This window comes from Amia ocellicauda, unplaced genomic scaffold, assembly GCF_036373705.1.
Source record: "Amia ocellicauda isolate fAmiCal2 unplaced genomic scaffold, fAmiCal2.hap1 HAP1_SCAFFOLD_109, whole genome shotgun sequence".
Taxonomy (NCBI): Eukaryota; Metazoa; Chordata; class Actinopteri; order Amiiformes; family Amiidae; genus Amia; species Amia ocellicauda.
Genome location: NW_027102674.1, coordinates 87,501 through 112,752, shown reverse-complemented (window position 1 = coordinate 112,752; position 25,252 = coordinate 87,501). Strand labels below are relative to the sequence as shown.

The 25,252-nt window shown below is 43.4% G+C and overlaps 19 non-coding genes and 3 pseudogenes across 19 annotated transcripts; all 22 read left to right on the top strand.

Annotated features, from left to right (window-relative positions):
* The first annotated feature begins 121 nt into the window (after nucleotides 1-121).
* On the top strand, nucleotides 122-240 carry LOC136720876 (5S ribosomal RNA). The gene has a single exon (XR_010805707.1). It is a non-coding gene; the product is annotated as a 5S ribosomal RNA (ribosomal RNA).
* Nucleotides 241-1,306: 1,066 nt separating this feature from the next.
* Nucleotides 1,307-1,415, top strand: LOC136720953 (uncharacterized; annotated as a pseudogene).
* Nucleotides 1,416-2,470: 1,055 nt separating this feature from the next.
* LOC136720937 (5S ribosomal RNA) lies at nucleotides 2,471-2,589 on the top strand. The gene has a single exon (XR_010805763.1). It is a non-coding gene; the product is annotated as a 5S ribosomal RNA (ribosomal RNA).
* Nucleotides 2,590-3,655: 1,066 nt separating this feature from the next.
* Nucleotides 3,656-3,774, top strand: LOC136720908 (5S ribosomal RNA). Its single transcript, XR_010805736.1, has one exon. It is a non-coding gene; the product is annotated as a 5S ribosomal RNA (ribosomal RNA).
* A 523-nt stretch (nucleotides 3,775-4,297) lies between these two features.
* On the top strand, nucleotides 4,298-4,406 carry LOC136720980 (uncharacterized; annotated as a pseudogene).
* Nucleotides 4,407-5,461: 1,055 nt separating this feature from the next.
* On the top strand, nucleotides 5,462-5,580 carry LOC136720936 (5S ribosomal RNA). The gene has a single exon (XR_010805762.1). It is a non-coding gene; the product is annotated as a 5S ribosomal RNA (ribosomal RNA).
* Nucleotides 5,581-6,646: 1,066 nt separating this feature from the next.
* Nucleotides 6,647-6,765, top strand: LOC136720906 (5S ribosomal RNA). Its single transcript, XR_010805735.1, has one exon. It is a non-coding gene; the product is annotated as a 5S ribosomal RNA (ribosomal RNA).
* A 1,066-nt stretch (nucleotides 6,766-7,831) lies between these two features.
* On the top strand, nucleotides 7,832-7,950 carry LOC136720928 (5S ribosomal RNA). The gene has a single exon (XR_010805755.1). It is a non-coding gene; the product is annotated as a 5S ribosomal RNA (ribosomal RNA).
* Nucleotides 7,951-9,005: 1,055 nt separating this feature from the next.
* Nucleotides 9,006-9,124, top strand: LOC136720941 (5S ribosomal RNA). Its single transcript, XR_010805766.1, has one exon. It is a non-coding gene; the product is annotated as a 5S ribosomal RNA (ribosomal RNA).
* A 1,056-nt stretch (nucleotides 9,125-10,180) lies between these two features.
* LOC136720856 (5S ribosomal RNA) lies at nucleotides 10,181-10,299 on the top strand. The gene has a single exon (XR_010805689.1). It is a non-coding gene; the product is annotated as a 5S ribosomal RNA (ribosomal RNA).
* A 1,058-nt stretch (nucleotides 10,300-11,357) lies between these two features.
* LOC136720994 (5S ribosomal RNA) lies at nucleotides 11,358-11,476 on the top strand. Its single transcript, XR_010805794.1, has one exon. It is a non-coding gene; the product is annotated as a 5S ribosomal RNA (ribosomal RNA).
* Nucleotides 11,477-12,545: 1,069 nt separating this feature from the next.
* LOC136720935 (5S ribosomal RNA) lies at nucleotides 12,546-12,664 on the top strand. Its single transcript, XR_010805761.1, has one exon. It is a non-coding gene; the product is annotated as a 5S ribosomal RNA (ribosomal RNA).
* A 1,059-nt stretch (nucleotides 12,665-13,723) lies between these two features.
* LOC136720993 (5S ribosomal RNA) lies at nucleotides 13,724-13,842 on the top strand. Its single transcript, XR_010805793.1, has one exon. It is a non-coding gene; the product is annotated as a 5S ribosomal RNA (ribosomal RNA).
* A 1,058-nt stretch (nucleotides 13,843-14,900) lies between these two features.
* LOC136720807 (5S ribosomal RNA) lies at nucleotides 14,901-15,019 on the top strand. The gene has a single exon (XR_010805645.1). It is a non-coding gene; the product is annotated as a 5S ribosomal RNA (ribosomal RNA).
* Nucleotides 15,020-16,074: 1,055 nt separating this feature from the next.
* Nucleotides 16,075-16,193, top strand: LOC136720855 (5S ribosomal RNA). Its single transcript, XR_010805688.1, has one exon. It is a non-coding gene; the product is annotated as a 5S ribosomal RNA (ribosomal RNA).
* Nucleotides 16,194-17,251: 1,058 nt separating this feature from the next.
* On the top strand, nucleotides 17,252-17,370 carry LOC136720992 (5S ribosomal RNA). The gene has a single exon (XR_010805792.1). It is a non-coding gene; the product is annotated as a 5S ribosomal RNA (ribosomal RNA).
* Nucleotides 17,371-18,428: 1,058 nt separating this feature from the next.
* Nucleotides 18,429-18,547, top strand: LOC136720886 (5S ribosomal RNA). Its single transcript, XR_010805716.1, has one exon. It is a non-coding gene; the product is annotated as a 5S ribosomal RNA (ribosomal RNA).
* A 1,055-nt stretch (nucleotides 18,548-19,602) lies between these two features.
* LOC136720960 (uncharacterized) lies at nucleotides 19,603-19,711 on the top strand (annotated as a pseudogene).
* A 1,066-nt stretch (nucleotides 19,712-20,777) lies between these two features.
* LOC136720945 (5S ribosomal RNA) lies at nucleotides 20,778-20,896 on the top strand. The gene has a single exon (XR_010805770.1). It is a non-coding gene; the product is annotated as a 5S ribosomal RNA (ribosomal RNA).
* Nucleotides 20,897-21,951: 1,055 nt separating this feature from the next.
* On the top strand, nucleotides 21,952-22,070 carry LOC136720866 (5S ribosomal RNA). The gene has a single exon (XR_010805698.1). It is a non-coding gene; the product is annotated as a 5S ribosomal RNA (ribosomal RNA).
* A 1,066-nt stretch (nucleotides 22,071-23,136) lies between these two features.
* Nucleotides 23,137-23,255, top strand: LOC136720838 (5S ribosomal RNA). Its single transcript, XR_010805673.1, has one exon. It is a non-coding gene; the product is annotated as a 5S ribosomal RNA (ribosomal RNA).
* Nucleotides 23,256-24,310: 1,055 nt separating this feature from the next.
* On the top strand, nucleotides 24,311-24,429 carry LOC136720811 (5S ribosomal RNA). Its single transcript, XR_010805648.1, has one exon. It is a non-coding gene; the product is annotated as a 5S ribosomal RNA (ribosomal RNA).
* The last annotated feature ends 823 nt before the right edge of the window (nucleotides 24,430-25,252 follow it).

Genomic DNA, 25,252 nt, shown 5'->3' with positions numbered 1-25,252 from the left:
TGTCTGCGGCGCGCTGGTTTGTCCCGGGCTTTAGAGTAGAGTGACAGTTCAACTGTAAGTATGAACGGCAGAAACTGATATTGCCTTCCCTTTAAGTAGAGCGTCAGGGACAGCCTCCCTGGCTTACGGCCATACTAGCCTGAATACCCCCGATCTCGTCCGATCTCGGAAGCTAAGCAGGCTCGGGCCTGGTCAGTACTTGAATGGGAGACCGCCTGGGAATACCGGGTGCTGTAAGCTTTTGCATCTTTTACACACCAGAGGGCGACAAATCACGAGTTTTAACTTTGGATACACGCAATTTCATCATTATTTCAGATTTGACTTCCCCAAATACACAGGCATACAATAGATCTTGTTCTCCAACATAAACGGTCCCTAGTAACTAGGGTACATTCGTAAATAAATTGAGCATCATGGCTAGAAGTGACTAAATGTTGCCTAATCTTTCTCATCGAGAAATGACACAATTACAGCAACACAAAAAGGAACTCCACCGGACAAAGTTCAGTGCTCACAAGGAGCCTCATTCAACACACACGGTTCCATTCCCATTCATGCAATGCACGAAAGTGTAAAACTTGGGAACATACTTGAGAGCAAAGATCACATTCAATCTCATTCAAGGCACGGATGTGAATGCAACGGGATGAAATTACTGAAATGATGCCTGCCCTCGAACTGTGATGATGGACTACCCGACTCGCCAATAATATTGGGTTCTGGTGTATTGAAATACAGGAGCTGCTGGATTTGTGTGTTTTTTTACCCCCTCACCATAGTTTGTCAAATGTTTAAACAACTGAACTTATATTCAAGGTTTGTTTCTCTTCATATGTTTTACTGGTTTACATTTGTCTCAGCAACCTGTTGAATGATTCTTCTGCTTTCAAAACAAAATGACAACAGGATGAATGCACACACTTGAAAATACAATACATGCAACGTTATGCATCATAGTGATGCAACCTCCTTTCAGTTTCATACTGCATGTCAATTGAAATCCTTACTGAAATGCACACCTTCTCAAGATTGCGCTTGACTGGCGTGTCAGGCACTCAATTACAGCTGTTTTATCAAGACAACGTGTTCGTTTTGTTATATATAGTTCCGGTCTGGTGTGGCACCCCAGCTAACGCACAACGTTGCCACAATGTTGCCACAACGTGGCGTGTTAGCAGGGACTGTCTGCGGCGCGCTGGTGTGTCCCGGGCTTTAGAGTAGAGAGACAGTTCAACTGTAAGTATGAACGGCAGAAACGGATATTGCCTTCCCTTTAAGTAGAGTGTCAGGGACAGCATTCCTGGCTTACGGCCATACTAGCCTGAATACGCCCGATCTCGGAAGCTAAGCAGGCTTGGGCCAGGTCAGTACTTGGATGGGAGACCGCCTGGGAATACCAGGTGCTGTAAGCTTTTGCATCTTTTACACACCAGAGGGCGACAAATCACGAGTTTTAACTTTGGATACACGCAATTTCATCATTATTTCAGATTTTACTTCCCCAAATACACAGGCATACAATAGATCTTGTTCTCCAACGTAAACGGTCCCTAGTAACTAGGGTACATTCGTAAATAAATTGAGCATCATGGCTAGAAGTGACTAAATGTTGCCTAATCTTTATCATCGAGAAATGACACAATTACAGCAACACAAAAAGGAACTCCACCGGACAAAGTTCAGTGCTCACAAGGAGCCTCATTCAACACACACGGTTCCATTCCCATTCATGCAATGCACGAAAGTGTAAAACTTGGGAACATACTTGAGAGCAAAGATCACATTCAATCTCATTCAAGGCACGGATGTGAATGCAACGGGATGAAATTACTGAAATGATGCCTGCCCTCGAACTGTGATGATGGACTACCCGACTCGCCAATAATATTGGGTTCTGGTGTATTGAAATACAGGAGCTGCTGGATTTGTGTGTTTTTTTACCCCCTCACCATAGTTTGTCAAATGTTTAAACAACTGAACTTATATTCAAGGTTTGTTTCTCTTCATATGTTTTACTGGTTTACATTTGTCTCAGCAACCTGTTGAATGATTCTTCTGCTTTCAAAACAAAATGACAACAGGATGAATGCACACACTTGAAAATACAATACATGCAATGTTATGCATCATAGTGATGCAACCTCCTTTCAGTTTCATACTGCATGTCAATTGAAATCCTTACTGAAATGCACACCTTCTCAAGATTGCGCTTGACTGGCGTGTCAGGCACTCAATTACAGCTGTTTTATCAAGACAACGTGTTCGTTTTGTAATATATAGTTCCGGTCTGGTGTGGCACCCCAGCTAACGCACAATGTTGCCACAACGTGGCGTGTTAGCAGGGACTGTCTGCGGCGCGCTGGTGTGTCCCGGGCTTTACAGTAGAGAGACAGTTCAACTGTAAGTATGAACGGCAGAAACGGATATTGCCTTCCCTTTAAGTAGAGCATCAGGGACAGCCTCCCTGGCTTACGGCCATACTAGCCTGAATACGCCCGATCTCGTCCGATCTCGGAAGCTAAGCAGGCTCGTTCCTGGTCAGTACTTGGATGGGAGACCGCCTGGGAATACCTGGTGCTGTAAGCTTTTGCATCTTTTACACACCAGAGGGCGACAAATCACGAGTTTTAACTTTGGATACACGCAATTTCATCATTATTTCAGATTTGACTTCCCCAAATACACAGGCATACAATAGATCTTGTTCTCCAACGTAAACGGTCCCTAGTAACTAGGGTACATTCGTAAATAAATTGAGCATCATGGCTAGAAGTGACTAAATGTTGCCTAATCTTTCTCATCAAGAAATGAGACAATTACAGCAACACAAAAAAGAACTCCACCGGACAAAGTTCAGTGCTCACAAGGAGCCTCATTCAACACACACGGTTCCATTCCCATTCATGCAAAGCACGAAAGTGTAAAACTTGGGAACTTACTTGAGAGCAAAGATCACATTCAATCTCATTCAAGGCACGGATGTGAATGCAACGGGATGAAATTACTGAAATGATGACTGCCCTCGAACTGTGAAGATGGACTACCCGACTTGCCAATAATATTGGGTTCTGGTGTATTGAAATACAGGAGCTGCTGGATTTGTGTGTTTTCTTACCCCCTCACCATAGTTTGTCAAATGTTTAAACAACTGAACTTATATTCAAGGTTTGTTTCTCTTCATATGTTTTACTGGTTTACATTTGTCTCAGCAACCTGTTGAATGATTCTTCTGCTTTCAAAACAAAATGACAACAGGATGAATGCACACACTTGAAAATACAATACATGCAATGTTATGCATCATAGTGATGCAACCTCCTTTCAGTTTCATACTGCATGTCAATTGAAATCCTTACTGAAATGCACACCTTCTCAAGATTGCGCTTGACTGGCGTGTCAGGCACTCAATTACAGCTGTTTAATCAAGACAATGTGTTCGTTTTGTAATATATAGTTCCGGTCTGGTGTGGCACCCCAGCTAACGCACAACGTTGCCACAATGTTGCCACAACGTGGCGTGTTAGCAGGGACTGTCTGCGGCGCGCTGGTGTGTCCCGGGCTTTAGAGTAGAGAGACAGTTCAACTGTAAGTATGAACGGCAGAAACGGATATTGCCTTCCCTTTAAGTAGAGCGTCAGGGACAGCCTCCCTGGCTTACGGCCATACTAGCCTGAATACGCCCGATCTCGTCAGATCTCGGAAGCTAAGCAGGCTCGTGCCTGGTCAGTACTTGGATGGGAGACCGCCTGGGAATACCAGGTGCTGTAAGCTTTTGCATCTTTTACACACCAGAGGGCGACAAATCACGAGTTTTAACTTTGGATACACGCAATTTCATCATTATTTCAGATTTTACTTCCCCAAATACACAGGCATACAATAGATCTTGTTCTCCAACGTAAACGGTCCCTAGTAACTAGGGTATATTCGTAAATAAATTGAGCATCATGGCTAGAAGTGACTAAATGTTGCCTAATCTTTCTCATCGAGAAATTACACAATTACAGCAACACAAAAAGGAACTCCACCGGACAAAGTTCAGTGCTCACAAGGAGCCTCATTCAACACACACGGTTCCATTCCCATTCATGCAAAGCACGAAAGTGTAAAACTTGGGAACATACTTGAGAGCAAAGATCACATTCAATCTCATTCAAGGCACGGATGTGAATGCAACGGGATGAAATTACTGAAATGATGCCTGCCCTCGAACTGTGATGATGGACTACCCGACTCGCCAATAATATTGGGTTCTGGTGTATTGAAATACAGGAGCTGCTGGATTTGTGTGTTTTCTTACCCCCTAACTAGCCTGAATACGCCCGATCTCGGAAGCTAAGCAGGCTTGGGCCAGGTCAGTACTTGGATGGGAGACCGCCTGGGAATACCAGGTGCTGTAAGCTTTTGCATCTTTTACACACCAGAGGGCGACAAATCACGAGTTTTAACTTTGGATACACGCAATTTCATCATTATTTCAGATTTTACTTCCCCAAATACACAGGCATACAATAGATCTTGTTCTCCAACGTAAACGGTCCCTAGTAACTAGGGTACATTCGTAAATAAATTGAGCATCATGGCTAGAAGTGACTAAATGTTGCCTAATCTTTATCATCGAGAAATGACACAATTACAGCAACACAAAAAGGAACTCCACCGGACAAAGTTCAGTGCTCACAAGGAGCCTCATTCAACACACACGGTTCCATTCCCATTCATGCAATGCACGAAAGTGTAAAACTTGGGAACATACTTGAGAGCAAAGATCACATTCAATCTCATTCAAGGCACGGATGTGAATGCAACGGGATGAAATTACTGAAATGATGCCTGCCCTCGAACTGTGATGATGGACTACCCGACTCGCCAATAATATTGGGTTCTGGTGTATTGAAATACAGGAGCTGCTGGATTTGTGTGTTTTTTTACCCCCTCACCATAGTTTGTCAAATGTTTAAACAACTGAACTTATATTCAAGGTTTGTTTCTCTTCATATGTTTTACTGGTTTACATTTGTCTCAGCAACCTGTTGAATGATTCTTCTGCTTTCAAAACAAAATGACAACAGGATGAATGCACACACTTGAAAATACAATACATGCAATGTTATGCATCATAGTGATGCAACCTCCTTTCAGTTTCATACTGCATGTCAATTGAAATCCTTACTGAAATGCACACCTTCTCAAGATTGCGCTTGACTGGCGTGTCAGGCACTCAATTACAGCTGTTTTATCAAGACAACGTGTTCGTTTTGTAATATATAGTTCCGGTCTGGTGTGGCACCCCAGCTAACGCACAATGTTGCCACAACGTGGCGTGTTAGCAGGGACTGTCTGCGGCGCGCTGGTGTGTCCCGGGCTTTACAGTAGAGAGACAGTTCAACTGTAAGTATGAACGGCAGAAACGGATATTGCCTTCCCTTTAAGTAGAGCATCAGGGACAGCCTCCCTGGCTTACGGCCATACTAGCCTGAATACGCCCGATCTCGTCCGATCTCGGAAGCTAAGCAGGCTCGTTCCTGGTCAGTACTTGGATGGGAGACCGCCTGGGAATACCTGGTGCTGTAAGCTTTTGCATCTTTTACACACCAGAGGGCGACAAATCACGAGTTTTAACTTTGGATACACGCAATTTCATCATTATTTCAGATTTGACTTCCCCAAATACACAGGCATACAATAGATCTTGTTCTCCAACGTAAACGGTCCCTAGTAACTAGGGTACATTCGTAAATAAATTGAGCATCATGGCTAGAAGTGACTAAATGTTGCCTAATCTTTCTCATCAAGAAATGAGACAATTACAGCAACACAAAAAAGAACTCCACCGGACAAAGTTCAGTGCTCACAAGGAGCCTCATTCAACACACACGGTTCCATTCCCATTCATGCAAAGCACGAAAGTGTAAAACTTGGGAACTTACTTGAGAGCAAAGATCACATTCAATCTCATTCAAGGCACGGATGTGAATGCAACGGGATGAAATTACTGAAATGATGACTGCCCTCGAACTGTGAAGATGGACTACCCGACTTGCCAATAATATTGGGTTCTGGTGTATTGAAATACAGGAGCTGCTGGATTTGTGTGTTTTCTTACCCCCTCACCATAGTTTGTCAAATGTTTAAACAACTGAACTTATATTCAAGGTTTGTTTCTCTTCATATGTTTTACTGGTTTACATTTGTCTCAGCAACCTGTTGAATGATTCTTCTGCTTTCAAAACAAAATGACAACAGGATGAATGCACACACTTGAAAATACAATACATGCAATGTTATGCATCATAGTGATGCAACCTCCTTTCAGTTTCATACTGCATGTCAATTGAAATCCTTACTGAAATGCACACCTTCTCAAGATTGCGCTTGACTGGCGTGTCAGGCACTCAATTACAGCTGTTTAATCAAGACAATGTGTTCGTTTTGTAATATATAGTTCCGGTCTGGTGTGGCACCCCAGCTAACGCACAACGTTGCCACAATGTTGCCACAACGTGGCGTGTTAGCAGGGACTGTCTGCGGCGCGCTGGTGTGTCCCGGGCTTTAGAGTAGAGAGACAGTTCAACTGTAAGTATGAACGGCAGAAACGGATATTGCCTTCCCTTTAAGTAGAGCGTCAGGGACAGCCTCCCTGGCTTACGGCCATACTAGCCTGAATACGCCCGATCTCGTCAGATCTCGGAAGCTAAGCAGGCTCGTGCCTGGTCAGTACTTGGATGGGAGACCGCCTGGGAATACCAGGTGCTGTAAGCTTTTGCATCTTTTACACACCAGAGGGCGACAAATCACGAGTTTTAACTTTGGATACACGCAATTTCATCATTATTTCAGATTTTACTTCCCCAAATACACAGGCATACAATAGATCTTGTTCTCCAACGTAAACGGTCCCTAGTAACTAGGGTATATTCGTAAATAAATTGAGCATCATGGCTAGAAGTGACTAAATGTTGCCTAATCTTTCTCATCGAGAAATTACACAATTACAGCAACACAAAAAGGAACTCCACCGGACAAAGTTCAGTGCTCACAAGGAGCCTCATTCAACACACACGGTTCCATTCCCATTCATGCAAAGCACGAAAGTGTAAAACTTGGGAACATACTTGAGAGCAAAGATCACATTCAATCTCATTCAAGGCACGGATGTGAATGCAACGGGATGAAATTACTGAAATGATGCCTGCCCTCGAACTGTGATGATGGACTACCCGACTCGCCAATAATATTGGGTTCTGGTGTATTGAAATACAGGAGCTGCTGGATTTGTGTGTTTTCTTACCCCCTCACCATAGTTTGTCAAATGTTTAAACAACTGAACTTATATTCAAGGTTTGTTTCTCTTCATATGTTTTACTGGTTTACATTTGTCTCAGCAACCTGTTGAATGATTCTTCTGCTTTCAAAACAAAATGACAACAGGATGAATGCACACACTTGAAAATACAATACATGCAATGTTATGCATCATAGTGATGCAACCTCCTTTCAGTTTCATACTGCATGTCAATTGAAATCCTTACTGAAATGCACACCTTCTCAAGATTGCGCTTGACTGGCGTGTCAGGCACTCAATTACAGCTGTTTTATCAAGACAATGTGTTCGTTTTGTAAAATATAGTTCCGGTCTGGTGTGGCACCCCAGCTAACGCACAACGCTGCCACAACGTTGCCACAACGTGGCGTGTTAGCAGGGACTGTCTGCGGCGCGCTGGTGTGTCCCGGAATTTAGAGTAGAGAGACAGTTCAACTGCAAGTATGAGCGGCAGAAACGGATATTGCCTTCCCTTTAAGTAGAGCGTCAGGGACAGCCTCCCTGGCTTACGGCCATACTAGCCTGAATAAGCCCGATCTCGTCCGATCTCGGAAGCTAAGCAGGCTCGGGCCTGGTCAGTCCTTGGATGGGAGACCGCCTGGGAATACCAGGTGCTGTAAGCTTTTGCATCTTTTACACACCAGAGGGCGACAAATCACGAGTTTTAACTTTGGATACACGCAATTTCATCATTATTTCAGATTTGACTTCCCCAAATACACAGGCATACAATAGATCTTGTTCTCCAACGTAAACGGTCCCTAGTAACTAGGGTACATTCGTAAATAAATTGAGCATCATGGCTAGAAGTGACTAAATGTTGCCTAATCTTTCTCATCGAGAAATGACACAATTACAGCAACACAAAAAGGAACTCCACCGGACAAAGTTCAGTGCTCACAAGGAGCCTCATTCAACACACACGGTTCCATTCCCATTCATGCAAAGCACGAAAGTGTAAAACTTGGGAACATACTTGAGAGCAAAGATCACATTCAATCTCATTCAAGGCACGGATGTGAATGCACCGGGATGAAATTACTGAAATGATGCCTGCCCTCGAACTGTGATGATGGACTACCCGACTCGCCAATAATATTGGGTTCTGGTGTATTGAAATACAGGAGCTGCTGGATTTGTGTGTTTTCTTACCCCCTCACCATAGTTTGTCAAATGTTTAAACAACTGAACTTATATTCAAGGTTTGTTTCTCTTCATATGTTTTACTGGTTTACATTTGTCTCAGCAACCTGTTGAATGATTCTTCTGCTTTCAAAACAAAATGACAACAGGATGAATGCACACACTTGAAAATACAATACATGCAATGTTATGCATCATAGTGATGCAACCTCCTTTCAGTTTCATACTGCATGTCAATTGAAATCCTTACTGAAATGCACACCTTCTCAAGATTGCGCTTGACTGGCGTGTCAGGCACTCAATTACAGCTGTATTATCAAGACAATGTGTTCGTTTTGTAAAATATAGTTCCGGTCTGGTGTGGCACCCCAGCTAACGCACAACGTTGCCACAACGTTTCGTGTTAGCAGGGACTGTCTGCGGCGCGCTGGTGTGTCCCGGGCTTTAGAGTAGAGAGACAGTTCAACTGTAAGTATGAACGGCAGAAACGGATATTGCCTTCCCTTTAAGTAGAGCGTCAGGGACAGCCTTCCTGCCTTACGGCCATACTAGCCTGAATACGCCCGATCTCGTTCGATCTCGGAAGCCAAGCAGGCTCGGGCCTGGTCAGTACTTGGATGGGAGACTGCCTGGGAATACCAGGTGCTGTAAGCTCTTGCACCTTTTAATAAACTAGAGGGCGACATATCACGAGTTTTAACTTTGGATACACACAATTTCATCATTATTTCAGATTTTACTTCCCCAAATACACAGGCATACAATAGATCTTGTTCTCCAACGTAAACGGTCCCTAGTAACTAGGGTACATTCGTAAATAAATTGAGCATCATGGCTAGAAGTGACTAAATGTTGCCTAATTTTTCTCATCGAGAAATGACACAATTACAGCAACACAAAAAGGAACTCCACCGGACAAAGTTCAGTGCTCACAAGGAGCCTCATTCAACACACACGGTTCCATTCCCATTCATGCAAAGCACGAAAGTGTAAAACTTGGGAACATACTTGAGAGCAAAGATCACATTCAATCTCATTCAAGGCACGGATGTGAATGCAACGGGATGAAATTACTGAAATGATGCCTGCCCTCGAACTGTGATGATGGACTACCCGACTCGCCAATAATATTGGGTTCTGGTGTATTGAAATACAGGAGCTGCTGGATTTGTGTGTTTTCTTACCCCCTCACCATAGTTTGTCAAATGTTTAAACAACTGAACTTATATTCAAGGTTTGTTTCTCTTCATATGTTTTACTGGTTTACATTTGTCTCAGCAACCTGTTGAATGATTCTTCTGCTTTCAAAACAAAATGACAACAGGATGAATGCACACACTTGAAAATACAATACATGCAATGTTATGCATCATAGTGATGCAACCTCCTTTCAGTTTCATACTGCATGTCAATTGAAATCCTTACTGAAATGCACACCTTCTCAAGATTGCGCTTGACTGGCGTGTCAGGCACTCAATTACAGCTGTATTATCAAGACAATGTGTTCGTTTTGTAAAATATAGTTCCGGTCTGGTGTGGCACCCCAGCTAACGCACAACGTTGCCACAACGTTTCGTGTTAGCAGGGACTGCCTGCGGCGCGCTGGTGTGTCCCGGACTTTAGAGTAGAGAGACAGTTCAACTGCAAGTATGAGCGGCAGAAACGGATATTGCCTTCCCTTTAAGTAGAGCGTCAGGGACAGCCTCCCTGGCTTACGGCCATACTAGCCTGAATACGCCCGATCTCGTCCGATCTCGGAAGTCAAGCAGGCTTGGGCCTGGTCAGTACTTGGATGGGAGACCGCCTTGGAATACCAGGTGCTGTAAGCTTTTGCATCTTTTACACACCAGAGGGCGACAAATCACGAGTTTTAACTTTGGATACACGCAATTTCATCAATATTTCAGATTTTACTTCCCCAAATACACAGGCATACAATAGATCTTGTTCTCCAACGTAAATGGTCCCTAGTAACTAGGGTACATTCGTAAATAAATTGAGCATCATGGCTAGAAGTGACTAAATGTTGCCTAATCTTTCTCATCGAGAAATGACACAATTACAGCAACACAAAAAGGAACTCCACCGGACAAAGTTCAGTGCTCACAAGGAGCCTCATTCAACACACACGGTTCCATTCCCATTCATGCAAAGCACGAAAGTGTAAAACTTGGGAACATACTTGAGAGCAAAGATCACATTCAATCTCATTCAAGGCACGGATGTGAATGCAACGGGATGAAATTACTGAAATGATGCCTGCCCTCGAACTGTGATGATGGACTACCCGACTCGCCAATAATATTGGGTTCTGGTGTATTGAAATACAGGAGCTGCTGGATTTGTGTGTTTTCTTACCCCCTCACCATAGTTTGTCAAATGTTTAAACAACTGAACTTATATTCAAGGTTTGTTTCTCTTCATATGTTTTACTGGTTTACATTTGTCTCAGCAACCTCAGCAAGAATGATTCTTCTGCTTTCAAAACAAAATGACAACAGGATGAATGCACACACTTGAAAATACAATACATGCAATGTTATGCATCATAGTGATGCAACCTCCTTTCAGTTTCATACTGCATGTCAATTGAAATCCTTACTGAAATGCACACCTTCTCAAGATTGCGCTTGACTGGCGTGTCAGGCACTCAATTACAGCTGTATTATCAAGACAATGTGTTCGTTTTGTAATATATAGTTCCGGTCTGGTGTGGCACCCCAGCTAACGCACAACGTTGCCACAACGTTTCGTGTTAGCAGGGACTGTCTGCGGCGCGCTGGTGTGTCCCGGACTTTAGAGTAGAGAGACAGTTCAACTGCAAGTATGAGCGGCAGAAACGGATATTGCCTTCCCTTTAAGTAGAGCGTCAGGGACAGCCTCCCTGGCTTACGGCCATACTAGCCTGAATACGCCCGATCTCGTCCGATCTCGGAAGCTAAGCAGGCTCGGGCCTGGTCAGTACTTGGATGGGAGACCGCCTGGGAATACCAGGTGCTGTAAGCTTTTGCATCTTTTACACACCAGAGGGCGACAAATCACGAGTTTTAACTTTGGATACACGCAATTTCATCATTATTTCACATTTGACTTCCCCAAATACACAGGCATACAATAGATCTTGTTCTCCAACGTAAACGGTCCCTAGTAACTAGGGTACATTCGTAAATAAATTGAGCATCATGGCTAGAAGTGACTAAATGTTGCCTAATCTTTCTCATCGAGAAATGACACAATTACAGCAACACAAAAAGGAACTCCACCGGACAAAGTTCAGTGCTCACAAGGAGCCTCATTCAACACACACGGTTCCATTCCCATTCATGCAAAGCACGAAAGTGTAAAACTTGGGAACATACTTGAGAGCAAAGATCACATTCAATCTCATTCAAGGCACGGATGTGAATGCAACGGGATGAAATTACTGAAATGATGCCTGCCCTCGAACTGTGATGATGGACTACCCGACTCGCCAATAATATTGGGTTCTGGTGTATTGAAATACAGGAGCTGCTGGATTTGTGTGTTTTCTTACCCCCTCACCATAGTTTGTCAAATGTTTAAACAACTGAACTTATATTCAAGGTTTGTTTCTCTTCATATGTTTTACTGGTTTACATTTGTCTCAGCAACCTCAGCAAGAATGATTCTTCTGCTTTCAAAACAAAATGACAACAGGATGAATGCACACACTTGAAAATACAATACATGCAATGTTATGCATCATAGTGATGCAACCTCCTTTCAGTTTCATACTGCATGTCAATTGAAATCCTTACTGAAATGCACACCTTCTCAAGATTGCGCTTGACTGGCGTGTCAGGCACTCAATTACAGCTGTATTATCAAGACAATGTGTTCGTTTTGTAATATATAGTTCCGGTCTGGTGTGGCACCCCAGCTAACGCACAACGTTGCCACAATGTTGCCACAACGTGGCGTGTTAGCAGGGACTGTCTGCGGCGCGCTGGTGTGTCCCGGGCTTTAGAGTAGAGAGACAGTTCAACTGTAAGTATGAACGGCAGAAACGGATATTGCCTTCCCTTTAAGTAGAGCGTCAGGGACAGCCTTCCTGCCTTACGGCCATACTAGCCTGAATACGCCCGATCTCGTCCGATCTCGGAAGCCAAGCAGGCTCGGGCCTGGTCAGTACTTGGATGGGAGACTGCCTGGGAATACCAGGTGCTGTAAGCTCTTGCACCTTTTAATAAACTAGAGGGCGACATATCACGAGTTTTAACTTTGGATACACACAATTTCATCATTATTTCAGATTTTACTTCCCCAAATACACAGGCATACAATAGATCTTGTTCTCCAACGTAAACGGTCCCTAGTAACTAGGGTACATTCGTAAATAAATTGAGCATCATGGCTAGAAGTGACTAAATGTTGCCTAATTTTTCTCATCGAGAAATGACACAATTACAGCAACACAAAAAGGAACTCCACCGGACAAAGTTCAGTGCTCACAAGGAGCCTCATTCAACACACACGGTTCCATTCCCATTCATGCAAAGCACGAAAGTGTAAAACTTGGGAACATACTTGAGAGCAAAGATCACATTCAATCTCATTCAAGGCACGGATGTGAATGCAACGGGATGAAATTACTGAAATGATGCCTGCCCTCGAACTGTGATGATGGACTACCCGACTCGCCAATAATATTGGGTTCTGGTGTATTGAAATACAGGAGCTGCTGGATTTGTGTGTTTTCTTACCCCCTCACCATAGTTTGTCAAATGTTTAAACAACTGAACTTATATTCAAGGTTTGTTTCTCTTCATATGTTTTACTGGTTTACATTTGTCTCAGCAACCTCAGCAAGAATGATTCTTCTGCTTTCAAAACAAAATGACAACAGGATGAATGCACACACTTGAAAATACAATACATGCAATGTTATGCATCATAGTGATGCAACCTCCTTTCAGTTTCATACTGCATGTCAATTGAAATCCTTACTGAAATGCACACCTTCTCAAGATTGCGCTTGACTGGCGTGTCAGGCACTCAATTACAGCTGTATTATCAAGACAATGTGTTCGTTTTGTAATATATAGTTCCGGTCTGGTGTGGCACCCCAGCTAACGCACAACGTTGCCACAACGTTTCGTGTTAGCAGGGACTGTCTGCGGCGCGCTGGTGTGTCCCGGACTTTAGAGTAGAGAGACAGTTCAACTGCAAGTATGAGCGGCAGAAACGGATATTGCCTTCCCTTTAAGTAGAGCGTCAGGGACAGCCTCCCTGGCTTACGGCCATACTAGCCTGAATACGCCCGATCTCGTCCGATCTCGGAAGCTAAGCAGGCTCGGGCCTGGTCAGTACTTGGATGGGAGACCGCCTGGGAATACCAGGTGCTGTAAGCTTTTGCATCTTTTACACACCAGAGGGCGACAAATCACGAGTTTTAACTTTGGATACACGCAATTTCATCATTATTTCACATTTGACTTCCCCAAATACACAGGCATACAATAGATCTTGTTCTCCAACGTAAACGGTCCCTAGTAACTAGGGTACATTCGTAAATAAATTGAGCATCATGGCTAGAAGTGACTAAATGTTGCCTAATCTTTCTCATCGAGAAATGACACAATTACAGCAACACAAAAAGGAACTCCACCGGACAAAGTTCAGTGCTCACAAGGAGCCTCATTCAACACACACGGTTCCATTCCCATTCATGCAAAGCACGAAAGTGTAAAACTTGGGAACATACTTGAGAGCAAAGATCACATTCAATCTCATTCAAGGCACGGATGTGAATGCAACGGGATGAAATTACTGAAATGATGCCTGCCCTCGAACTGTGATGATGGACTACCCGACTCGCCAATAATATTGGGTTCTGGTGTATTGAAATACAGGAGCTGCTGGATTTGTGTGTTTTCTTACCCCCTCACCATAGTTTGTCAAATGTTTAAACAACTGAACTTATATTCAAGGTTTGTTTCTCTTCATATGTTTTACTGGTTTACATTTGTCTCAGCAACCTCAGCAAGAATGATTCTTCTGCTTTCAAAACAAAATGACAACAGGATGAATGCACACACTTGAAAATACAATACATGCAATGTTATGCATCATAGTGATGCAACCTCCTTTCAGTTTCATACTGCATGTCAATTGAAATCCTTACTGAAATGCACACCTTCTCAAGATTGCGCTTGACTGGCGTGTCAGGCACTCAATTACAGCTGTATTATCAAGACAATGTGTTCGTTTTGTAATATATAGTTCCGGTCTGGTGTGGCACCCCAGCTAACGCACAACGTTGCCACAACGTTTCGTGTTAGCAGGGACTGTCTGCGGCGCGCTGGTGTGTCCCGGGCTTTAGAGTAGAGAGACAGTTCAACTGTAAGTATGAACGGCAGAAACGGATATTGCCTTCCCTTTAAGTAGCGCGTCAGGGACAGCCTCCCTGGCTTACGGCCATACTAGCCTGAATACGCCCGATCTCGTCCGATCTCGGAAGCTAAGCAGGCTCGGGCCTGGTCAGTACTTGGATGGGAGACCCCCTGGGAATACCAGGTGCTGTAAGCTTTTGCATCTTTTACACACCAAAGGGCGACAAATCACGAGTTTTAACTTTGGATACACGCAATTTCATCATTATTTCAGATTTGACTTCCCCAAATACACAGGCATACAATAGATCTTGTTCTCCAACGTAAACGGTCCCTAGTAACTAGTGTACATTCGTAAATAAATTGAGCATCATGGCTAGAAGTGACTAAATGTTGCCTAATCTTTCTCATCGAGAAATGACACAATTACACCAACACAAAAAGGAACTCCACCGGACAAAGTTCAGTGCTCACAAGGAGCCTCATTCAACACACACGGTTCCATTCCCATTCATGCAAAGCACGAAAGTGTAAAACTTGGGAAAATACTTGAGAGCAAAGATCACATTCAATCTCATTCAAGGCACGGATGTGAATGCAACGGGATGAAATTACTGAAATGATGCCTGCCCTCGAACTGTGATGATGGACTACCCGACTCGCCAATAATATTGGGTTCTGGTGTATTGAAATACAGGAGCTGCTGGATTTGTGTGTTTTCTTACCCCCTCACCATAGTTTGTCAAATGTTTAAACAACTGAACTTATATTCAAGGTTTGTTTCTCTTCATATGTTTTACTGGTTTACATTTGTCTCAGCAACCTGTTGAATGATTCTTCTGCTTTCAAAACAAAATGACAACAGGATGAATGTACACACTTGAAAATACAATACATGCAATGTTATGCATCATAGTGATGCAACCTCATTTCAGTTTCATACTGCATGTCAATTGAAATCCTTACTGAAATGCACACCTTCTCAAGATTGCGCTTGACTGCCGTGTCAGGCACTCAATTACAGCTGTTTTATCAAGACAATGTGTTCGTTTTGTAAAATATAGTTCCGGTCTGGTGTGGCACCCCAGCTAACGCACAACGTTGCCACAACGTTTCGTGTTAGCAGGGACTGCCTGCGGCGCGCTGGTGTGTCCCGGACTTTAGAGTAGAGAGACAGTTCAACTGCAAGTATGAGCGGCAGAAACGGATATTGCCTTCCCTTTAAGTAGAGCGTCAGGGACAGCCTCCCTGGCTTACGGCCATACTAGCCTGAATACGCCCGATCTCGTCCGATCTCGGAAGTCAAGCAGGCTTGGGCCTGGTCAGTACTTGGATGGGAGACCGCCTTGGAATACCAGGTGCTGTAAGCTTTTGCATCTTTTACACACCAGAGGGCGACAAATCACGAGTTTTAACTTTGGATACACGCAATTTCATCAATATTTCAGATTTGACTTCCCCAAATACACAGGCATACAATAGATCTTGTTCTCCAACGTAAACGGTCCCTAGTAACTAGGGTACATTCGTAAATAAATTGAGCATCATGGCTAGAAGTGACTAAATGTTGCCTAATCTTTCTCATCGAGAAATGACACAATTACAGCAACACAAAAAGGAACTCCACCGGACAAAGTTCAGTGCTCACAAGGAGCCTCATTCAACACACACGGTTCCATTCCCATTCATGCAAAGCACGAAAGTGTAAAACTTGGGAACATACTTGAGAGCAAAGATCACATTCAATCTCATTCAAGGCACGGATGTGAATGCAACGGGATGAAATTACTGAAATGATGCCTGCCCTCGAACTGTGATGATGGACTACCCGACTCGCCAATAATATTGGGTTCTGGTGTATTGAAATACAGGAGCTGCTGGATTTGTGTGTTTTCTTACCCCCTCACCATAGTTTGTCAAATGTTTAAACAACTGAACTTATATTCAAGGTTTGTTTCTCTTCATATGTTTTACTGGTTTACATTTGTCTCAGCAACCTCAGCAAGAATGATTCTTCTGCTTTCAAAACAAAATGACAACAGGATGAATGCACACACTTGAAAATACAATACATGCAATGTTATGCATCATAGTGATGCAACCTCCTTTCAGTTTCATACTGCATGTCAATTGAAATCCTTACTGAAATGCACACCTTCTCAAGATTGCGCTTGACTGGCGTGTCAGGCACTCAATTACAGCTGTATTATCAAGACAATGTGTTCGTTTTGTAATATATAGTTCCGGTCTGGTGTGGCACCCCAGCTAACGCACAACGTTGCCACAACGTTTCGTGTTAGCAGGGACTGTCTGCGGCGCGCTGGTGTGTCCCGGACTTTAGAGTAGAGAGACAGTTCAACTGCAAGTATGAGCGGCAGAAACGGATATTGCCTTCCCTTTAAGTAGAGCGTCAGGGACAGCCTCCCTGGCTTACGGCCATACTAGCCTGAATACGCCCGATCTCGTCCGATCTCGGAAGCTAAGCAGGCTCGGGCCTGGTCAGTACTTGGATGGGAGACCGCCTGGGAATACCAGGTGCTGTAAGCTTTTGCATCTTTTACACACCAGAGGGCGACAAATCACGAGTTTTAACTTTGGATACACGCAATTTCATCATTATTTCACATTTGACTTCCCCAAATACACAGGCATACAATAGATCTTGTTCTCCAACGTAAACGGTCCCTAGTAACTAGGGTACATTCGTAAATAAATTGAGCATCATGGCTAGAAGTGACTAAATGTTGCCTAATCTTTCTCATCGAGAAATGACACAATTACAGCAACACAAAAAGGAACTCCACCGGACAAAGTTCAGTGCTCACAAGGAGCCTCATTCAACACACACGGTTCCATTCCCATTCATGCAAAGCACGAAAGTGTAAAACTTGGGAACATACTTGAGAGCAAAGATCACATTCAATCTCATTCAAGGCACGGATGTGAATGCAACGGGATGAAATTACTGAAATGATGCCTGCCCTCGAACTGTGATGATGGACTACCCGACTCGCCAATAATATTGGGTTCTGGTGTATTGAAATACAGGAGCTGCTGGATTTGTGTGTTTTCTTACCCCCTCACCATAGTTTGTCAAATGTTTAAACAACTGAACTTATATTCAAGGTTTGTTTCTCTTCATATGTTTTACTGGTTTACATTTGTCTCAGCAACCTCAGCAAGAATGATTCTTCTGCTTTCAAAACAAAATGACAACAGGATGAATGCACACACTTGAAAATACAATACATGCAATGTTATGCATCATAGTGATGCAACCTCCTTTCAGTTTCATACTGCATGTCAATTGAAATCCTTACTGAAATGCACACCTTCTCAAGATTGCGCTTGACTGGCGTGTCAGGCACTCAATTACAGCTGTATTATCAAGACAATGTGTTCGTTTTGTAATATATAGTTCCGGTCTGGTGTGGCACCCCAGCTAACGCACAACGTTGCCACAACGTTTCGTGTTAGCAGGGACTGTCTGCGGCGCGCTGGTGTGTCCCGGGCTTTAGAGTAGAGAGACAGTTCAACTGTAAGTATGAACGGCAGAAACGGATATTGCCTTCCCTTTAAGTAGCGCGTCAGGGACAGCCTCCCTGGCTTACGGCCATACTAGCCTGAATACGCCCGATCTCGTCCGATCTCGGAAGCTAAGCAGGCTCGGGCCTGGTCAGTACTTGGATGGGATTCCCCCTGGGAATACCAGGTGCTGTAAGCTTTTGCATCTTTTACACACCAAAGGGCGACAAATCACGAGTTTTAACTTTGGATACACGCAATTTCATCATTATTTCAGATTTGACTTCCCCAAATACACAGGCATACAATAGATCTTGTTCTCCAACGTAAACGGTCCCTAGTAACTAGTGTACATTCGTAAATAAATTGAGCATCATGGCTAGAAGTGACTAAATGTTGCCTAATCTTTCTCATCGAGAAATGACACAATTACACCAACACAAAAAGGAACTCCACCGGACAAAGTTCAGTGCTCACAAGGAGCCTCATTCAACACACACGGTTCCATTCCCATTCATGCAAAGCACGAAAGTGTAAAACTTGGGAAAATACTTGAGAGCAAAGATCACATTCAATCTCATTCAAGGCACGGATGTGAATGCAACGGGATGAAATTACTGAAATGATGCCTGCCCTCGAACTGTGATGATGGACTACCCGACTCGCCAATAATATTGGGTTCTGGTGTATTGAAATACAGGAGCTGCTGGATTTGTGTGTTTTCTTACCCCCTCACCATAGTTTGTCAAATGTTTAAAGAACTGAACTTATATTCAAGGTTTGTTTCTCTTCATATGTTTTACTGGTTTACATTTGTCTCAGCAACCTGTTGAATGATTCTTCTGCTTTCAAAACAAAATGACAACAGGATGAATGTACACACTTGAAAATACAATACATGCAATGTTATGCATCATAGTGATGCAACCTCATTTCAGTTTCATACTGCATGTCAATTGAAATCCTTACTGAAATGCACACCTTCTCAAGATTGCGCTTGACTGCCGTGTCAGGCACTCAATTACAGCTGTTTTATCAAGACAATGTGTTCGTTTTGTAAAATATAGTTCCAGTCTGGTTTGGCACCCCAGCTGACGCACAACGTTGCCACAACGTTTCATGTTAGCAGGGACTGTCTGCGGCGCGCTGGTGTGTCCCGGACTTTAGAGTAGAGAGACAGTTCATTTGCAAGTATGAGCGGCAGAAACGGATATTGCCTTCCCTTTAAGTAGAGCGTCAGGGACAGCCTCCCTGGCTTACGGCCATACTAGCCTGAATACGCCCGATCTCGGAAGCTAAGCAGGCTCGGGCCTGGTCAGTACTTGGATGGGAGACCGCCTGGGAATACCAGGTGCTGTAAGCTTTTGCATCTTTTACACACCAGAGGGCGACAAATCACGAGTTTTAACTTTGGATACACGCAATTTCATCATTATTTCAGATTTGACTTCCCCAAATACACAGGCATACAATAGATCTTGTTCTCCAACGTAAACGGTCCCTAGTAACTAGGGTACATTCGTAAATAAATTGAGCATCATGGCTAGAAGTGACTAAATGTTGCCTAATCTTTCTCATCGAGAAATGACACAATTACAGCAACACAAAAAGGAACTCCACCGGACAAAGTTCAGTGCTCACAAGGAGCCTCATTCAACACACACGGTTCCATTCCCATTCATGCAAAGCACGAAAGTGTAAAACTTGGGAACATACTTGAGAACAAAGATCACATTCAATCTCATTCAAGGCACGGATGTGAATGCAACGGGATGAAATTACTGAAATGATGCCTGCCCTCGAACTGTGATGATGGACTACCCGACTCGCCAATAATATTGGGTTCTGGTGTATTGAAATACAGGAGCTGCTGGATTTGTGTGTTTTCTTACCCCCTCACCATAGTTTGTCAAATGTTTAAACAACTGAACTTATATTCAAGGTTTGTTTCTCTTCATATGTTTTACTGGTTTACATTTGTCTCAGCAACCTGTTGAATGATTCTTCTGCTTTCAAAACAAAATGACAACAGGATGAATGCACACACTTGAAAATACAATACATGCAATGTTATGCATCATAGTGATGCAACCTCCTTTCAGTTTCATACTGCATGTCAATTGAAATCCTTACTGAAATGCACACCTTCACAAGATTGCGCTTGACTGGCGTGTCAGGCACTCAATTACAGCTGTATTATCAAGACAATGTGTTCGTTTTGTAAAATATAGTTCCGGTCTGGTGTGGCACCCCAGCTAACGCACAACGTTGCCACAATGTTGCCACAACGTGGCGTGTTAGCAGGGACTGTCTGCGGCGCGCTGGTGTGTCCCGGGCTTTAGAGTAGAGAGACAGTTCAACTGTAAGTATGAACGGCAGAAACGGATATTGCCTTCCCTTTAAGTAGAGCGTCAGGGACAGCCTCCCTGGCTTACGGCCATACTATCCTGAATACGCCCGATCTCGTCAGATCTCGGAAGCTAAGCAGGCTCGTGCCTGGTCAGTACTTGGATGGGAGACCGCCTGGGAATACCAGGTGCTGTAAGCTTTTGCATCTTTTACACTCCAGAGGGCGACAAATCACGAGTTTTAACTTTGGATACACGCAATTTCATCATTATTTCAGATTTGACTTCCCCAAATACACAGGCATACAATAGATCTTGTTCTCCAACGTAAACGGTCCCTAGTAACTAGGGTACATTCGTAAATAAATTGAGCATCATGGCTAGAAGTGACTAAATGTTGCCTAATCTTTCTCATCGAGAAATGACACAATTACAGCAACACAAAAAGGAACTCCACCGGACAAAGTTCAGTGCTCACAAGGAGCCTCATTCAACACACACGGTTCCATTCCCATTCATGCAAAGCACGAAAGTGTAAAACTTGGGAACATACTTGAGAGCAAAGATCACATTCAATCTCATTCAAGGCACGGATGTGAATGCAACGGGATGAAATTACTGAAATGATGCCTGCCCTCGAACTGTGATGATGGACTACCCGACTCGCCAATAATATTGGGTTCTGGTGTATTGAAATACAGGAGCTGCTGGATTTGTGTGTTTTCTTACCCCCTCACCATAGTTTGTCAAATGTTTAAACAACTGAACTTATATTCAAGGTTTGTTTCTCTTCATATGTTTTACTGGTTTACATTTGTCTCAGCAACCTGTTGAATGATTCTTCTGCTTTCAAAACAAAATGACAACAGGATGAATGCACACACTTGAAAATACAATACATGCAATGTTATGCATCATAGTGATGCAACCTCCTTTCAGTTTCATACTGCATGTCAATTGAAATCCTTACTGAAATGCACACCTTCTCAAGATTGCGCTTGACTGGCGTGTCAGGCACTCAATTACAGCTGTTTTATCAAGACAATGTGTTCGTTTTGTAATATATAGTTCCGGTCTGGTGTGGCACCCCAGCTAACGCACAACGTTGCCACAACGTTTCGTGTTAGCAGGGACTGTCTGCGGCGTGCTGGTGTGTCCCGGACTTTAGAGTAGAGAGACAGTTCAACTGCAAGTATGAGCGGCAGAAACGGATATTGCCTTCCCTTTAAGTAGAGCGTCAGGGACAGCCTCCCTGGCTTACGGCCATACTAGCCTGAATACGCCCGATCTCGTCTGATCTCGGAAGCTAAGCAGGCTCGGGCCTGGTCAGTACTTGTATGGGAGACCACCTGGGAATACCAGGTGCTGTAAGCTTTTGCATCTTTTACACACCAGAGGGCGACAAATCACGAGTTTTAACTTTGGATACACGCAATTTCATCATTATTTCAGATTTGACTTCCCCAAATACACAGGCATACAATAGATCTTGTTCTCCAACGTAAACGGTCCCTAGTAACTAGGGTACATTCGTAAATAAATTGAGCATCATGGCTAGAAGTGACTAAATGTTGCCTAATCTTTCTCATCGAGAAATGACACAATTACAGCAACACAAAAAGGAACTCCACCGGACAAAGTTCAGTGCTCACAAGGAGCCTCATTCAACACACACGGTTCCATTCCCATTCATGCAAAGCACGAAAGTGTAAAACTTGGGAACATACTTGAGAGCAAAGATCACATTCAATCTCATTCAAGGCACGAATGTGAATGCAACGGGATGAAATTACTGAAATGATGCCTGCCCTCGAACTGTGATGATGGACTACCCGACTCGCCAATAATATTGGGTTCTGGTGTATTGAAATACAGGAGCTGCTGGATTTGTGTGTTTTCTAACCCCCTCACCATAGTTTGTCAAATGTTTAAACAACTGAACTTATATTCAAGGTTTGTTTCTCTTCATATGTTTTACTGGTTTACATTTGTCTCAGCAACCTGTTGAATGATTCTTCTGCTTTCAAAACAAAATGACAACAGGATGAATGCACACACTTGAAAATACAATACATGCAATGTTATGCATCATAGTGATGCAACCTCCTTTCAGTTTCATACTGCATGTCAATTGAAATCCTTACTGAAATGCACACCTTCTCAAGATTGCGCTTGACTGGCGTGTCAGGCACTCAATTACAGCTGTTTTATCAAGAGAATGTGTTCGTTTTGTAATATATAGTTCCGGTCTGGTGTGGCACCCCAGCTAACGCACAACGTTGCCACAATGTTGCCACAACGTGGCGTGTTAGCAGGGACTGTCTGCGGCGCGCTGGTGTGTCCCGGGCTTTAGAGTAGAGAGACAGTTCAACTGTAAGTATGAACAGCAGAAACGGATATTGCCTTCCCTTTAAGTAGAGCGTCAGGGACAGCCTTCCTGGCTTACGGCCATACTAGCCTGAATACGCCCGATCTCGTCCGATCTCGGAAGCCAAGCAGGCTCGGGCCTGGTCAGTACTTGGATGGGAGACCGCCTGGGAATACCAGGTGCTGTAAGCTTTTGCATCTTTTACACACCAGAGGGCGACAAATCACGAGTTTTAACTTTGGATACACGCAATTTCATCATTATTTCAGATTTGACTTCCCCAAATACACAGGCATACAATAGATCTTGTTCTCCAACGTAAACGGTCCCTAGTAACTAGGGTACATTCGTAAATAAATTGAGCATCATGGCTAGAAGTGACTAAATGTTGCCTAATCTTTCTCATCGAGAAATGACACAATTACAGCAACACAAAAAGGAACTCCACCGGACAAAGTTCAGTGCTCACAAGGAGCCTCATTCAACACACACGGTTCCATTCCCATTCATGCAAAGCACGAAAGTGTAAAACCTGGGAACATACTTGAGAGCAAAGATCACATTCAATCTCATTCAAGGCACGGATGTGAATGCAACGGGATGAAATTACTGAAATGATGCCTGCCCTCGAACTGTGATGATGGACTACCCGACTCGCCAATAATATTGGGTTCTGGTGTATTGAAATACAGGAGCTGCTGGATTTGTGTGTTTTCTAACCCCCTCACCATAGTTTGTCAAATGTTTAAACAACTGAACTTATATTCAAGGTTTGTTTCTCTTCATATGTTTTACTGGTTTACATTTGTCTCAGCAACCTGTTGAATGATTCTTCTGCTTTCAAAACAAAATGACAACAGGATGAATGCACACACTTGAAAATACAATACATGCAATGTTATGCATCATAGTGATGCAACCTCCTTTCAGTTTCATACTGCATGTCAATTGAAATCCTTACTGAAATGCACACCTTCTCAAGATTGCGCTTGACTGGCGTGTCAGGCACTCAATTACAGCTGTTTTATCAAGACAATGTGTTCGTTTTGTAATATATAGTTCCGGTCTGGTGTGGCACCCCAGCTAACGCACAACGTTGCCACAACGTTTCGTGTTAGCAGGGACTGTCTGCGGCGTGCTGGTGTGTCCCGGACTTTAGAGTAGAGAGACAGTTCAACTGCAAGTATGAGCGGCAGAAACGGATATTGCCTTCCCTTTAAGTAGAGCGTCAGGGACAGCCTCCCTGGCTTACGGCCATACTAGCCTGAATACGCCCGATCTCGTCTGATCTCGGAAGCTAAGCAGGCTCGGGCCTGGTCAGTACTTGGATGGGAGACCACCTGGGAATACCAGGTGCTGTAAGCTTTTGCATCTTTTACACACCAGAGGGCGACAAATCACGAGTTTTAACTTTGGATACACGCAATTTCATCATTATTTCAGATTTGACTTCCCCAAATACACAGGCATACAATAGATCTTGTTCTCCAACGTAAACGGTCCCTAGTAACTAGGGTACATTCGTAAATAAATTGAGCATCATGGCTAGAAGTGACTAAATGTTGCCTAATCTTTCTCATCGAGAAATGACACAATTACAGCAACACAAAAAGGAACTCCACCGGACAAAGTTCAGTGCTCACAAGGAGCCTCATTCAACACACACGGTTCCATTCCCATTCATGCAAAGCACGAAAGTGTAAAACTTGGGAACATACTTGAGAGCAAAGATCACATTCAATCTCATTCAAGGCACGGATGTGAATGCAACGGGATGAAATTACTGAAATGATGCCTGCCCTCGAACTGTGATGATGGACTACCCGACTCGCCAATAATATTGGGTTCTGGTGTATTGAAATACAGGAGCTGCTGGATTTGTGTGTTTTCTTACCCCCTCACCATAGTTTGTCAAATGTTTAAACAACTGAACTTATATTCAAGGTTTATTTCTCTTCATATGTTTTACTGGTTTACATTTGTCTCAGCAACCTGTTGAATGATTCTTCTGCTTTCAAAACAAAATGACAACAGGATGAATGCACACACTTGAAAATACAATACATGCAATGTTATGCATCATAGTGATGCAACCTCCTTTCAGTTTCATACTGCATGTCAATTGAAATCCTTACTGAAATGCATACCTTCTCAAGATTGCGCTTGACTGGCGTGTCAGGCACTCAAT